This window comes from Vicia villosa, linkage group LG5 (genome assembly GCF_029867415.1).
Source record: "Vicia villosa cultivar HV-30 ecotype Madison, WI linkage group LG5, Vvil1.0, whole genome shotgun sequence".
NCBI lineage: Eukaryota > Viridiplantae > Streptophyta > Magnoliopsida > Fabales > Fabaceae > Vicia > Vicia villosa.
In genome coordinates this window covers 24,894,262-24,909,415 of record NC_081184.1, presented here as the reverse complement: position 1 = coordinate 24,909,415, position 15,154 = coordinate 24,894,262, and positions in this window count along the sequence as shown.

Below are 15,154 nucleotides of genomic sequence, written 5' to 3'. Positions count from 1 at the left end.
AAAGGAAGCATTCTAGCTGAGCACCTGGCTCACCACCCACTCAATGGTCATGAATCAACCAGTTTCGACTTTCCGGACGAGGACGTCATGTACCTCAAGATGAAAGATTACGACGAGCCACTACCAGACAAAGGACCTGAGATAGGATCCCAGTGGGGCTTAATCTTTGACGGAGCTGTCAATGCTTATGGACGAGGAATTGGGGCAATCATTGTTACACCTCAGGGTACCCATATTCCATTTACTGCCAGATTAACTTTCAAATGCACAAACAATGAGGCCGAATATGAAGCTTGCATCATGGGTCTCGAAGAAGCCGTGGATCTAAGAATCAAACACTTGGATGTATACAGAGATTCTGCTTTGGTCATCAATCAAATCAAAGGAGAATGGGAAACACGCCAACCAGGGCTAATTCCTTACAAAGACTACGCGAGAAGATTGTTACCATTCTTCGACAGGGTAGATTTTCATCACATTCCTCGTGAAGAAAACAATTTGGCTGATGCATTAGCCACACTCTCTTCCATGATTAGGATAAATCATTGGAATGACATTCCTCGGATCGATGTTATGCGCCTGGATAGGCCCGCTCATGTGTTCACAGTAGAAGCAATCATCGACGACAAACCGTGGTATCACGACATCAAGAACTATCTTCAAAAGCAAGAGTACCCTCTCGGGGCGTCAAAGAAAGATAGAAAGACTTTGAGAAAGTTAGCTTGTAGATTCTTCTTGAATGAAGATGTTCTGTACAAGAGAAACTTCGACATGGTTCTGCTCAGATGCGTTGACAGAAAAGAAGCAGAAATACTCATGAGACAAATACATGAAGGTTCCTTTGGTACTCACACCAATGGACATACCATGACAAGGAAAATACTGAGAGCAGGATATTATTGGCTGACGATGGAGTCAGATTGCTACCAGTACGCAAAGAGGTGTCACAAATGCCAGATCTACGCTGATAGAATTCATGTGCCACCATCTCTTCTCAACATACTCTCTTCCCCTTGGCCTTTCTCCATGTGGGGAATCGACATGATTGGAATGATCGAACCAAAAGCGTCCAACGGACATCGCTTCATCTTGGATGCCATAGACTATTTCACCAAATGGGTTGAAGCAGCTTCATATGCAAACGTTACAAGACAAGTTGTCGTCGGGTTTATCAAGAATCACATCATCTGTCGCTACGGCGTTCCTAGCAAGATAATCACTGACAATGGGTCAAATTTGAATAACAAAATGATGAAGGAGCTTTGTGAAGAATTCAGGATTGAGCATCACAACTCATCTCCTTACAGACCAAAGATGAATGGAGCTGTAGAAGCAGCTAACAAAAACATCAAGAAAATCGTTCAGAAGATGGTCATCACTTACAAAGATTGGCATGAAATGCTCCCGTATGCTCTTCATGGTTACCGTACATTAGTACGTACTTCGACCGGAGCAACTCCTTTCTCCCTTGTATATGGCATGGAGGCAGTCCTACCTATAGAGGTTGAAATCCCATCAATGAGAGTCTTGATGGAGGCAAAATTAACAGAAGCCGAGTGGTGTCAAAGCAGATTCGATGAATTGAACTTAGTCGAAGAAAAGCGCATGACAGCTTTATGCCACGGACAGCTATATCAACAAAGAATGAAGAAAGCTTTCGACAAAAAGGTTCGACCTCGCACAATCAAAGAAGGCGACCTTGTACTCAAAAAGATTCAATCTTTTCTCACAGATTCGAGAGGGAAATGGACTCCCAATTATGACGGCCCCTACGTGGTCAAGAGAGCTTTCTCAGAAGGAGCCTTAATACTCACGACTATGGATGGAGAAGAATTCACCCGTCCTGTGAATGTCGACGCAGTCAAGAAATACTTCGCCTAAATAAACAAAAGAACAGCTCGCTAAGTTGAAAACTCGCAAAGAGCGACTTAGGCAAAAAAGAGCGTCTCGGTGAATCGAAAACCCGAAAGGGCGATTCAGGCAAAAGTTAGAGACATAAAAAAAAATTATTCAATCCCGGTAGACTTAAAACCCGAAAGGGGTAGTTTACGCAAAAGTTAGGGATATATGGCAAGTAACTGTGTCCAGGACAAACTTGATCATTCAAAATCCATAGCGGAGTATTCATCAGCAGTAGGTCATCTTCTACGAAGCACGAATACAGCGCAACTCGGAGTGGAAGGGAAAGATAACGGTCGTCACGTTTCATCGTAGCCCTTTTCCCGAAAATTACCAATTTCCAACTTTGTAAATACTCCATGGAATCAAGCATTTGGCTGATTACCATTCCATATATAATAATTTGAGCCTTGTGCTTTTCCTTTGCAATCTAGTCTTATTCAGTTTCTTGGAATGCATTTTAAGTTTAAACAGTCAATTTCTTGAAACAAATGTTTTCATAAAATAAAAATGAATTTACTTGCAAAAATAAAGGTGAAATTTCTTTCTAAGGTTTACAAACAATAGGAAGAATGCAAACAGTTGCTCCGAGAACGGTTGAGATTCCGGGAATCAAGTTTTCCCCATGAGGTCGCTTTGCGAACATCTCCCGATGACGGATCTTTACTTCAATTCATATTACTCATTTCGGACAGCGGACAACTGATAACCAGATATTCCCAACAGAGTTCGAACTACAAGAAGAGGACATCTTCTGATCAACAAGAATTCAAGTCGTATCTTAGGATTTTCCATCCGCGACAATTCTATTCACATTCACTTTACATTTTATCATTTTATCATAATATTCATGCATACATTACATCATAATTGCATAGCCGAATCAGGCTTTGATCCTGTGAATGCCTAAGTCATTTAGGCATGAACTCAAGTTTCCCCTGCAAGTTCCGGAGAAACTTTTTCCTTCGAAACAACAGTTCATACACAAGGATCTCACCAAGCAAGTCAACAGATGGTAGTCTCCCTCAAAGAGATAGTTTGTTCACTTTTGGAATTCCTCAGCCGAGAATCTCCTGCAGAGCGACATTCGACAGTCTTCTTCAGATAAGATAGTCTGCTTCACATTTTGGAATTCCCTACAGGTTTGGTATTTCCCCAGCAGGGTCAAGAGGTGCCACTTCTTGTCAAAGAAAAATTCAGAATCTCCCAGCAGATCGACAAATGATTCCCCAGCGGAGTCAGCGAATGATAGTCTTCGTCCAGAAGATAGTTCAGATTCCCCAACAAAGTCAGCAAATGGCAGTCTCTTTCAGCAGAAGACAGTTTGCTCACTTTCTATCATAACAGAGTCAGCAAATGGTAGTCTCTTTCAGCAGAAAACAGTTTGCTCACTTTCTATCATAACAGAGTCAGCAAATGGCAGTCTCTTTCAGCAGAAGACAATTTGCTCACTTTCTATCATAACGAAGTCAGCAAATGGCAGTCTCTTTCAGCAGAAGACAGTTTGCTCACTTTCTTTCATGACAGGGTCGACAAATGGCAGTCTCTCCCAGTAGAAGACAGTTTGCTCCCCTAGCAATTGGCAAATGGCAGTCTTTTCCCAAGAAAAGACAGTTTGTCTGTTAAACACTCAAGAGATCGACAAATGGCAGTTTCTTCGAACAGTTTGTCTGTTTCTGGGATGTTTAACTCCCCACAGAGTCGATGAATGGCAGTTTTCCTCTTAGGAAAACAGTTCGTTGATTCCCCAGGCATCAGTTGACGAATGGCAGTTTTCACCCCGAAAACAGTTCGTCCGCCTTCAAACAAAGTCATTAGCCCCTCAAAAGATCATGAGGCCATATGACATTCTTTCAAAGACGTCAAGTCAAAAGGGAAGATGGTGAAGTTTCTTTACAACCGTCAAATGGCATCTTATCTCCAAGCGCTGATAAGAAGTTTGACGAGGAAACAAACCTTTGAAGTTTCTTTACAGCCGTCAAATGGCATCTTATCTCCAAGCGCTGATAAGAAGTTTGACGAGGAAACAAACCTTTGAAGTTTCTCTACAGCCGTCAAATAGCATCTTACCTCCAAGCGCTGGTAAGAAGTTTGACGAGGAAACAAACCTTTGAAGTTTCTCTACAGCCGTCAAATGGCATCTTACCTCCAAGCGCTGGTAAGAAGTTTGATGAGGAAACAGACCTTTGGAGATTTTCTCTTTATCTGTGATATTGTCCAAACGCAACTGAGACCGGTTTCGAGATTTGGACATCCGGAACGAGAGGAGGTTGTTTACCTTTTTCTAAGTATCAACACTTAGTTAAAGAAGATGGATTGCGCATCCTACACTGCCATCCATTCGCCAGAGTCCACATCAAGTGTTTCTACAGGAGTTTGTCTCCTCATCCCCCGCCAAGTACGACAACGGGATCAAATCATGCAAAGATTTTATCATCTCAGGAGCGCCCAAAATTCGGGCATTCTTTGATATTTAAGTCTCTTTTACGCAGGAGAGATCGAGATCTCAATCTCTCTCCCTCCAGATAAAAGAAACTTAAACAGGGGCATCTGTCATACCCTAATTTTTGACCCCCCTGAGATGACATATCTTCAGGATTTTCATCAAGTCAAAGTAAGTACCCAGAGCAGTCTGACATTCAATCGAGGGTGTTCAAAGACAAGAAAACTCAGGCAAAGGATCAATCAATAGGAGGATTAGTCTCTAACACAATCATGAGACTCAAGAGCTTCATTATTTCACCTATGATTGATTAGACACCCAGTCATCTAAGTACAGAATTACTCAGATCAACAGACCAGGGTTTGGAGCCTTATCAAGGACTAAAATCAGGGAACACTTTTGGGAAACCCTAAAAAGCCCTAGGGGACCATTCAAAGACATCAATCATCTTCAAATAACTCATATGACAAGATCCACTGGACATTACACCTCAATTCAAAGTCTACAGTCATCATTGTCCTCTGGTCGACAATTAGGGTTTTTGACCTAATTCCCCAAGATAGTTGACTTTTAATCAGGGAATGGATCTAAAACTCAAGACATGATCCAAGAGTCTCTATTACATCAATATAATCCCTTTACATCATTCATTTAAGGAGAAGATCTTGTTTCTACACAAAAGTCCAAAATCTCACCTTATTTGGAAAAAGTCAACTGTATGGGATCACCATTGACTTTTGAGATTTTTGGTCAAACCATGACTTTCAAGGATCAATATCATCAATATATGGATATTAAAGTCATTTGACCAAAGAAATTCAAAGAAATTCATCAAGGAGCAAAAAGTTGGGAATTAGGGTTTTTTAAGGCATGGTGAGAACTCAAAATTTCACCTACACAACTCAAAAAACTTCCAACATGAAAGTTGTAGATCTTGCAAAATAAAACAACATCTTACAAAGGAACTTTTTTCAAAAGATCAATCATTTAAGAGTTTTGGAAATTTTGGAGTTTTAGGTCATTAACACTTAGAAATTTTTCTAAGTGTTTTAACCTAGTTTTCTTCCAACTTTGGCCTCATTTTTCACAAATTTGCCAAAGGATTCTGAAGAAACTCCAAACTAATGATTTGAAGTAGATGTTTAGGGCTTTCCAAATTGTGTTCAACCTTCTCCAAATTCATTTTGAGCTAAGAGTTATGCTTGTTCAAAGTTGGCCTCATGAAGTGAAATTATAGGTCATGTACAATTTGAAACTTTGCAATTTTGTGCATTTTGCTTCACTAAGTGATGCTACACGACCTCTAATACATCTGAAACCATACCACACATCCAAATTCATCATTGCATAAGGATTAGAGAAAATTCCCAAAAACAAAGGCATGTGATTATGTAATGATTGCATTTTTGAATTTATGGCAAATGATGAATCATCAAGGAATCTTGTTCTAAGCCAATTAGAACTCTCCTCTGAATCAGAAATGTTCCCTTGGATCATACAAGATCAATGGTTGGGGAAGCTAGCCCGAAAATGCATCATTGCATTTAGGATCTTTTCAAATTTTCTTCTTGGCTAAGAAACCAAAACTCTCTCATTAAGCAAGCTCACTCTCTCAATCAGTACTGAACCATTTACCTATAAATAGGGGAGCATACTTCAGTAGAAAAACACACCAAAGCAACTCAATTCCTTGCTTTCTCTTTCTCTTCTCATGCTTATTGTTTTTCAAAGTTCTTTGGCAAGAAGAATCGTTTTCTTCAAACCAGGGCTCATCTTTGGAAAGTAAGCATTCTAACATCTCAAGGGAGGTCATTTGAGGTGATCCAAGCACCTGGATCACTTCTGTAAGTGGAGGAACACCATTGTTGCTCTCACTTTGGAGCAGTTGCAGTTGGAGGTCCATAGTGCAATTCAGAGGGTTTCCAATCAAGCTAAGCATCCAGGCATGTTCCATAGGAGGTAGTGAAGCTGTTCAGATGGCTGCAGCTCATCTGTAACTCAAGAATCATCACCCTCCATGTTCACTTGAAGCTCAAATCGAGGGAGGTCCATAGAACAATTCAGGAGGATTGAGGTTACAACAAGCATTCAGTTAGCATCACTGAACCACAAGGAAGCTTTTGGGATCATTCATACAAGCCCAGGTGCTCTCTATCATCCTCACGACCTCCATTTTCAGAGGTAAGTTTCTGAACTCTACCTCTTTAATTTAAGCACTCTTTGTGATAAAGCTCGATTCTATCTTGTTAAGCATCATCAGAGGATTGAAAACCCTCTATCATCATTCATTTATCTTTCAGTATAGTCATTTAATTTGATTTTCAAAATTTAGGGTTCTTCACGATTTCTGGTAAATTAGTTAGATATAGTTGATATAAATTTATGTTAGTTACATATTTAGAATCGTGAGTGAATTTAGAATAAGTTTCATCTTTACATCTTTGCAAATGGTTGAGAAATGAGCAAGTTCATAAATTCAAAATCTGAGAACTTGAGGTTGAAGATGACAATGGTGGTGGCGCGCAAATTTCAAATTCAGGGTTGAGTTTATTTTATTTTGAATGATACCTGTTTCATAAACGACTAAAACGTGATAGCCCAGTGGTAAAGAGTGTTTGTGTGTTGCGCGTGCCCAAGGTCTGGGGTTCGAATCCCCTTCGCCCCAGACCTTTTGATTTTATTTTCTTTTTGCTTCTATACACTTGAATAACATATGAGTTGCAAAGGAGTCAGTTTACTATCACCATGCGCGCGCTGGCCCAGTGGTTTGGTTTTGGGTGTGTGACTTGGAGGGCGTGAGTTCAATCCCTCTAGGTGACAAAACTTTATTTTTTATCACTTTTCCCATTTGATTTCTTCACAACTTTACACAATTAATTAACCTATCAAATTAAATCATTTTCACTTCATTTTTCACACACTTGTTATTTAATATATCTATTTTATGAATAATCAAAAAAATCATAAAAATATTATTTATTTCATATATTTTTATTAGGTTTAAAATAGTATGTTTTAAATGTTTTCTTAAATACTTTAAATGCATATATTCATTTTGTTTTAACCTAATTATTTTTGTGAATAAAGTTTATGATAAAACCCAAATTATTTAGGTCTTAATTAGGCATAGATCTTTTTTTCTTTACCTTAATTAAGTTGACTTTCTGTCAATTTTCAAAACTGTTTTCAATCTCCGAATAAATCGAACAATTAAGGTTTTCAAACAACAAAACCTTATATTATTTCAAATCATTTTCAAAACTAATTTTACACCAGTACTATAAAGTACTGGGCCTCTAATAGAGTGTAAGTCCCAAACACCTTCTCTTCTTAGCTTGTTTTCAAAACTGTATTTTCAAAATCTTCTTTCTGTTTTCAAAACATTCTTCTGGTATTTGAAGGGCATTATTCCCGGTGAAACTCTTCAGATACCTATGTGACCTTTGTCCATCTTCACTTCTTCTGTTTTCAAAAACCATTAACTGTTTATCATATATATATTCAACTGTTATCCATCAATTGCTGGTAAAGCTTTGTACATACTTCTTCAAAGGCCTCCACTCCATCCAGGTTAGGCTTTACAAGCTTTCAATTTACAGTCTTTATTTAAATTACTGTCAAATATAAATTGTGCATATATATTAGTTTAGAACTACGTTTGAGTATAAACCTTAGGACAGTTAAACTATATATATATATTATAGGAATATGACCTAGGATTGAGAATGTCTTCCCGGTGAAGGCTCTTTCCTAATTAGAGATCTGTAGTTCAAACCCCCAAGATGAATTATTCCCGGTGAAACATCTTGGCAAAAACCTTAGAATCCAAAAATATAGGACACATCCACCCAAAGAGGAATTATTCCCGGTGAAACCTCTTACCCATTTGCTTAGAGCCAAAATAAGTTCAAAACTACATAGCTTTCTCTTGTGCTATAACAAGGACCCTCGATTAGCCTCCTCTTGGGCTTTGTACAAGGACCCACAGGCTTCTTAAAAGCATTTCCAGCTTCCTCTTGAGCTTGTATACAAGGACCCATCAGGTTTCTTATAAACATAGGAACAGGTCTTTAGTCACCTTTTAGCCTACCCTGGTGAGTTTTCTTCCAATTTAAACCAGACTTTTAACAAGCCAAGTTTGTCTCAATTTTGCATTGAGTACACCTTTTGGAATGAGAGACATGGACAGTCTCTGTCACCCTTATCTTCATCAATCTTCCTTAGCAGAGTCTAGGATCCATATTTGCTTATCCTCAGCATGAGTCAGCCTTCATCTTGGGCTTTAAACAAGAAGTCTCTACTAGATAATCTTTCTGCCATTCACCAAAAGAGTCAAAACCCCTGGAAAGGGTTAGCTTCCAAATCAATCCATCATTTCAATAAAAACCCCTGGAAAGGGTTAGCCTCCAAAGTCAATTAATCAAAAAGAGTCACAACCCCTGGAAAGGGTTAGCCTCCAAAATCAATTAATCAAAAAGAGTCACAACCCCTGGAAAGGGTTAGCCTCCAAAGTCAATTAATCAAAAAGAGTCACAACCCCTGGAAAGGGTTAGCCTCCAAAATCAATTAATCAAAAAGAGTCACGACCCCTGGAAAGGGTCAGCCTCCAAAAAACATGATAAAGTCAGTCTTTTAACAGACAATTTCTCCAGCTGAGTCAAAACCCCTAGAAAGGGTTAGCCTCCAAAGTCAATTAATCAAAAAGAGTCACGACCCCTGGAAAGGGTCAGCCTCCAAAAAACATGATAAAGTCAGTCTTTTAACAGACAATTTCTCCAGCTGAGTCAAAACCCCTGGAAAGGGTTAGCCTCCAAAATCAGTCTTTCAAAAAATCAAAGATTCATTCTCTTAGGAGATGATCTCCCCAAATAGAGTCTCCCTAAGTAGAGTCAGCCTCAATTCTGGGCTTCGTACAGAACACCAAAAACTCCTTAGTTTAAATACTCCCCAGTAGAGTTATCATTTCAATAAATCAATAAAATCAATCAAAAAGCCTCAAGCTTGGGCCTCATTCAAGCCAGCTAAAGTCAAATCTTTTATACAGCAGATAGACATAGCTTATCTCTATAGAGAGATATTTTTACTACTCTACCACATTCAAACAAACAAACATTTCAATTTCAATTTCATTCAAAGTCTCCCATTTAGGACTCTGAAAGACATGCTCTGGCACATCCCCAGACTTGTACACTTTCCCTAATTTGGATGAGCATCTTTCTTTCATTTAAGAGGCACGATGGCTGTCATACTTGATCAACCAAGTAGACTCCCCTCTTAATGAAACATCATTTTTTAGCTTTTCTGTCACTTTTAAATGTTTGTGGTAGAATAGTACAAATACCTCTCTGTAAAGATGATTTCATGTCTCTTTACTGTAAACAGAGATTTAATTCCAAGCTTCAACCTTGAGCTTCAAACAAGGCACCAAAAACAAGTAATTTCCCTAGTTAGTTCCCCGAACTACATTAAGCTCTGACTTCCACTAGGGATATGTAGGCATGAGGTTCACAAGGAATCTCAGCGAGCTAATAAAGTACCAAAAATAGTCAGTCTGTCTATCTGTCTGTCTTTTTTTATTCAATTCAATTCTCTCTCCTAACACAAAGGAGAAACTTTCCCAATCATTAGCAGCAAACACAATCACAATGACACAGAGAAGGTTCCTGTAGAGTACTACAGATATGTAGGGTGTTTAAACACTTCCCTATGTATAACCGACCCCCCGGACTCCAGAATTTCTAGTCTAGGTGAAATCCCCACACTTAGCAAACTCCTAGGGTTTAGTTGAGATCTTTTTTTCCCTTTCCTACTCGTAGGACCAATAAGAAAGTTCATGTGATATCGTAGGAAGAACTGAAACAAAATTCATCCCACCACGGGCGCATTCTCCTTCCAAATTTCGCGTGAAGGGTTTAGCGTGCCGTCCTCCCAAGTGAAACGGGGAGGTAAAGAAAACGACACCACACTATCCCCGGCAACGGCACCATTTTGTTGAATGCAACATAGGGCAAGCAACAGAAGATTTGGAAATATTTATCCGGGAATTATCGTGTCCACAGAAATGGTGAGAATGCCATTCAACGGTTTTTATGGTTTCGAGCTCGGGTTTGAATGAACAAAACTATAAAAACAGAAAAGTAAATATGAACATAAAAAGAATTCATTCTTCGGAAAGATAAGACTTATCAAGCTTTGCATATGATCTACTTCTTACAAACTTAAACTTGTCGACCAGTTATACTCAACCTACGATACTCGTCTATGTCATCACGTATCTCTCACATAAGCGTCCATCTCTGGAGCACAAACGAGATCATCTCACAACCAAGGTTATCTCTAACACGAAGTCACGAGAACATTTGGGTTCTCGCGTCGACGATCTCTCGCGCACCGCTCAAACACGAAAGCATTAAGAACGGATACCCACAGTGATTGTTAGCTCTAAATCTATCTCTAGAGTTCAGAAACTAACCGATATTTTCTAACAATTGCGTTTTTTCTTTAGGAGACGGTTCTTCTATTCTCTTCTGGAAGGCAAATTGGATAAGGGAGGTTAGCCTGAAGGCTTTATTTCTAGAATTGTATCAGTTGAGTAATTTGAATGAGGCAACAGTGGAGCACATGATGCATTGGACAGGAAACATTTGCAGTTGGGAGATTTGGGAATGGTTTTGGTGCTCAACATAGATGACCAAAACAACTTGCTTTCTCTTCTCTCAATGATATAACAGAGTTTGCTCCGGTGAAAGAAGTTCAAGATAAGGTGCGTTGGAAGCCAGAAATACAGTTGGAACACACTACCAAATCGGGTTACGACCTTTTATCTAGTATTCACAAGGTCTCTAGCATCGACGAATATCACGTTTCTTCTCTTGGCTTTCTTTGGAAATCTTTTGTTCCTTATATGATAAAATCTTTTTCCTGGAGGTATTTTTTTGAATAGGTTACCAACGAGGAATCTGTGATTGCAAGCTTCTCCAAATGTTATGTGTTTTGATGAATACAACATATGTGCACTCATAAATATCAAGAAAGGATGTATCAAAGATTGTACTACTCAAATTATTAAAGTCAAAGAAGATTGTCAACATACAAGATCACTTGAAGACTTTATGAAGTTCATCTTTCAAATAGGTACAAACATGTTCTTATAAGAACAAATTTAGTGCTCAAAATCATCCTCAAATCATGTGCATTTTGGCTTATTGAAAATTCTGTTTTTCTAACTTTTTTAGTCTGGAAATCGCTTTCCTATAAGTGGAAATCGATTTCCTATGCGTGCCCAGCCAAATCAGTTTCTGGAAATTTGTTTTTTGCTTGTGGAAATCGATTTCTTGTGGTGGTAAATCGATTTCCAGTATCAGTTTTTGAATTTTAAGGCACAACGTTTCAGGGAAATCGATTTCCCATAATGGTAAATCGATTTCCATCTTTCCAGAATCAAAAACCAGTATGTTTACAATTTGAACGTGAACCTTTTCTATATCATCAAACTTTGCACCTTTTCATTATATCATACTCATTCCTAGGAGTGTTAAGACACTATATATATCCTATATTTTCAGAATTCAAATTACCTCTTCCTATTGCAATTTAACATCATTCTATATCATAAAATTTTCATTCAAGTGTTGTGATTACCAAACTTTCAAAAGAATTTTCTGCATTGTCTCATAAATCATAAACAGAAAATTCATATCATATCCATCAACATTTGAGCACTTGTTATTCTTATAAATTGCATGATTGGTAGAGAAGATCAATCAAGTGATTGATACATTGTTCTTCTATTCAAACTCTTATACAAAATCAAAATACTTGTTGTATTCTTGTTATCCAGGATTGTTGGAAACAAGTTAGACACTTTGAGAGGATTGTTCTCATAAGTGGTCTTAGTGAAAAATCCAAGAGGATTGTTCTTGGTCCAAGAGGATTGTTCTTGGTGTTTGGTTAGGCTTGTACAAGATACCAACTATATTGAAATCTCTTACTGCGTAAGGGGACTGGAGTACTCTCGGTTTGTGAGGGGAACCAGGATATATCCTTGTGTCATTTATTTTTCTGCACTTTACATATTTTAGTAACATCACCATAAACCAGAAAAATAATCACCTTTACACCATAAAACCGAAAAAAATTATAAAGTACCTAATTCACCCCCCCCCCCCCCCCCCTCTTAGGCATATCTGATACTTACATTTGGCATCAGAGCAAGTTATAGGTAACTTGTTCCTAAAGATCCAGAATGGCTTCCGCAAATCAAAATCCGATTTTCAAAGATGGTGGTTCTAACAACAAGCCTCCATTGTTTTGTGGTGAATATTTTGACTTTTGGAAAATCCGAATGAAGGCTCATCTAGAAGCACAAGGAGAAGAAGTTTGGGAGGCTGTCCTACAAGGTCCTCATGTCCCTATAACGGTCGTTAATGGTGTTGGATCGGAGAAACCTAAAGCGTCATGGGATGATAATGATAGAAAAAGGGTTCTTGCTGACAAAAAGGCGGTCAATCTTCTTCAAGGTGCTCTTAGTATGGATGAATTTTTCCGAGTATCGGCATGTACAACATCAAAGGAAATATGGGATACTCTTGTAGAAACTCATGAAGGTACCACTGAAGTTAAAAGATCAAGATTGAATACTTTAAGCCAAGAGTACGAACTGTTTAGAATGAAGCCCGGAGAAACTATTCTCGATTTGCAAAAACGATTCGTATATTTGACAAATCACTTGAAGGCACTTGGTAAGACTCTTACTACCGAAGAACTTAATCTTAAAGTGCTCAAATCTTTGACAAGGGAGTGGCAACCAAAAGTGACGGCGATATCCGAAAAGAAAAATTTATCAAAATTTACTTCCGCAACACTATTTGGAAAACTTCAAGAATATGAGACGGAACTTTGAAGATTGGAAAAGCATGAGAACTTAGAGAAGAAATCCAAAGGCATTGCATTAAAGGTAGATTCAAAAGAAAGCAAAATGAAAGATGCATCGGATGAAGATGAAAACTTCTTGCTTCTTGTAAAAAGGTTAGGCAAATTTTTTGGTAATAAAAATAATATTGATAATACTAACTATGTCAAAAGAAAGAAATTCTCAAAGCATAAAGATAAAGAAGCATCCACTTCATCACAAGAAGTTACATGCTATGAATGTGGGAAACAAGGACACATAAAGCCGGAATGTCCAAAGCTTTCGAAGAAGAATGGATTCAAAGGCAAAAAGGAGTTCAAAAATAAAAAAGCCTACATAGCATGGGAAGATAATGAATTAAGTTCCTCATCGGACTCCGATAGTGACGAAAATGCAAACCTAGCACTAATGGCATCACACCACTCCGACGATGAAGAAGGCGAGGTTAGTTATGATGATTCTCTTTTTGATAATGGTGCACAAGGTGCAATAGATGAATTATTAAAAGAATGCAAAATTCTCTATAAAACTATTTCATCTCAAAAGAAGATAATATCATCTTTAGAAGAGAAGGTTAAAATAATTGAAGAAGGACATAAAGATGAAAAAGAGAAAATTATTAGTGTTCAAGAAGATAATGTTGTATGCAAGAATTGTGAATCACTTTCCTTCCAAATTGTCCAATTAAAACGTGTTTTAGAAAGATATGAAAAAGGGCAAATTGGATTGGAAAATGTTCTTAGCACACAAAGATACTCCAATGATAAAAGCGGACTTGGCTTTTCTAAATTTGATAAACCAAGTTCTAACAAGACTATCTTTGTCAAAGCTAGTAACCAACCAATTCAAGAGAAAGTGAAAAAGCCTAAAGTAATGCAACATTATCCTAAAAGGAAGAACTTTGTTAAGAAGAAATCTTATCCTCCTAGATATAGAAGTAACTTTGAACCTACTTGTTTTTATTGTGGTATTATTGGTCACACACCCAATGCTTGTTATGTAAGAAACTTTAGTGTACCTAGTGGACATTATATATGGGTAAAGAAAGGAACTAACTATGATGGACCCAAAGCCACTTGGGTACCTAACAAAACTTAATTTGTTTTGTAGGCATGCTTGAAGACCACTTCAAACTTATGGTATCTAGATAGTGGTTGTTCAAAGCATATGACGGGAGACCTAAACCAATTTTCAGATCTAAGGTTAAAGGCCAAGGGTTTTTTCACTTATGGAGACAACAATAAGGGAAGAATTCTTGGCAAAGGCAAAGTTGGTGCACCACCTTTCACATCCATTGAAGATGTTCTCTATGTTGAAGGACTAAAGCATAATCTTCTAAGCATTAGCCAACTTTGTGACAAAGGCTTCAAGATTAAATTCACTAAGGAAGAATGCTTGATCATTGATGAAGTCACCAATGAGGTAAAACTCAAAGGTACAAGAATTAATAACATTTTTATGATTTCTTTAAATGATTTATCTTTGAAAGTAAAATGTCTTTTGGTAAACAATAATGAATCATGGTTATGGCATAAAAGAGCAGCCCATATTCATATGGATCATTTAAATAAGTTAACCAAACATGATCTTGTTATTGGCTTACCTAAGATAAAGTTTGTCAAAGATAAACTATGTGATGCATGTCAAAAAGGAAAGCAAACCAAATCATCTTTCAAACCAATGAATGTGGTGACTACAACAAGACCACTTCAATTATTGCATATGGATCTATTTGGTCCATCAAGGACAAGAAGCTTCAGAGGTAATGTATACGCTTTAGTTATTGTTGATGATTATTCTAGATATTCTTGGACTTTGTTTCTTGTGCAGAAAAGTGATGCTTTTAGAGCCTTTAAGAAGTACGCAAAACAAATCCAAAATGAAAAATCATTAAAGATTGT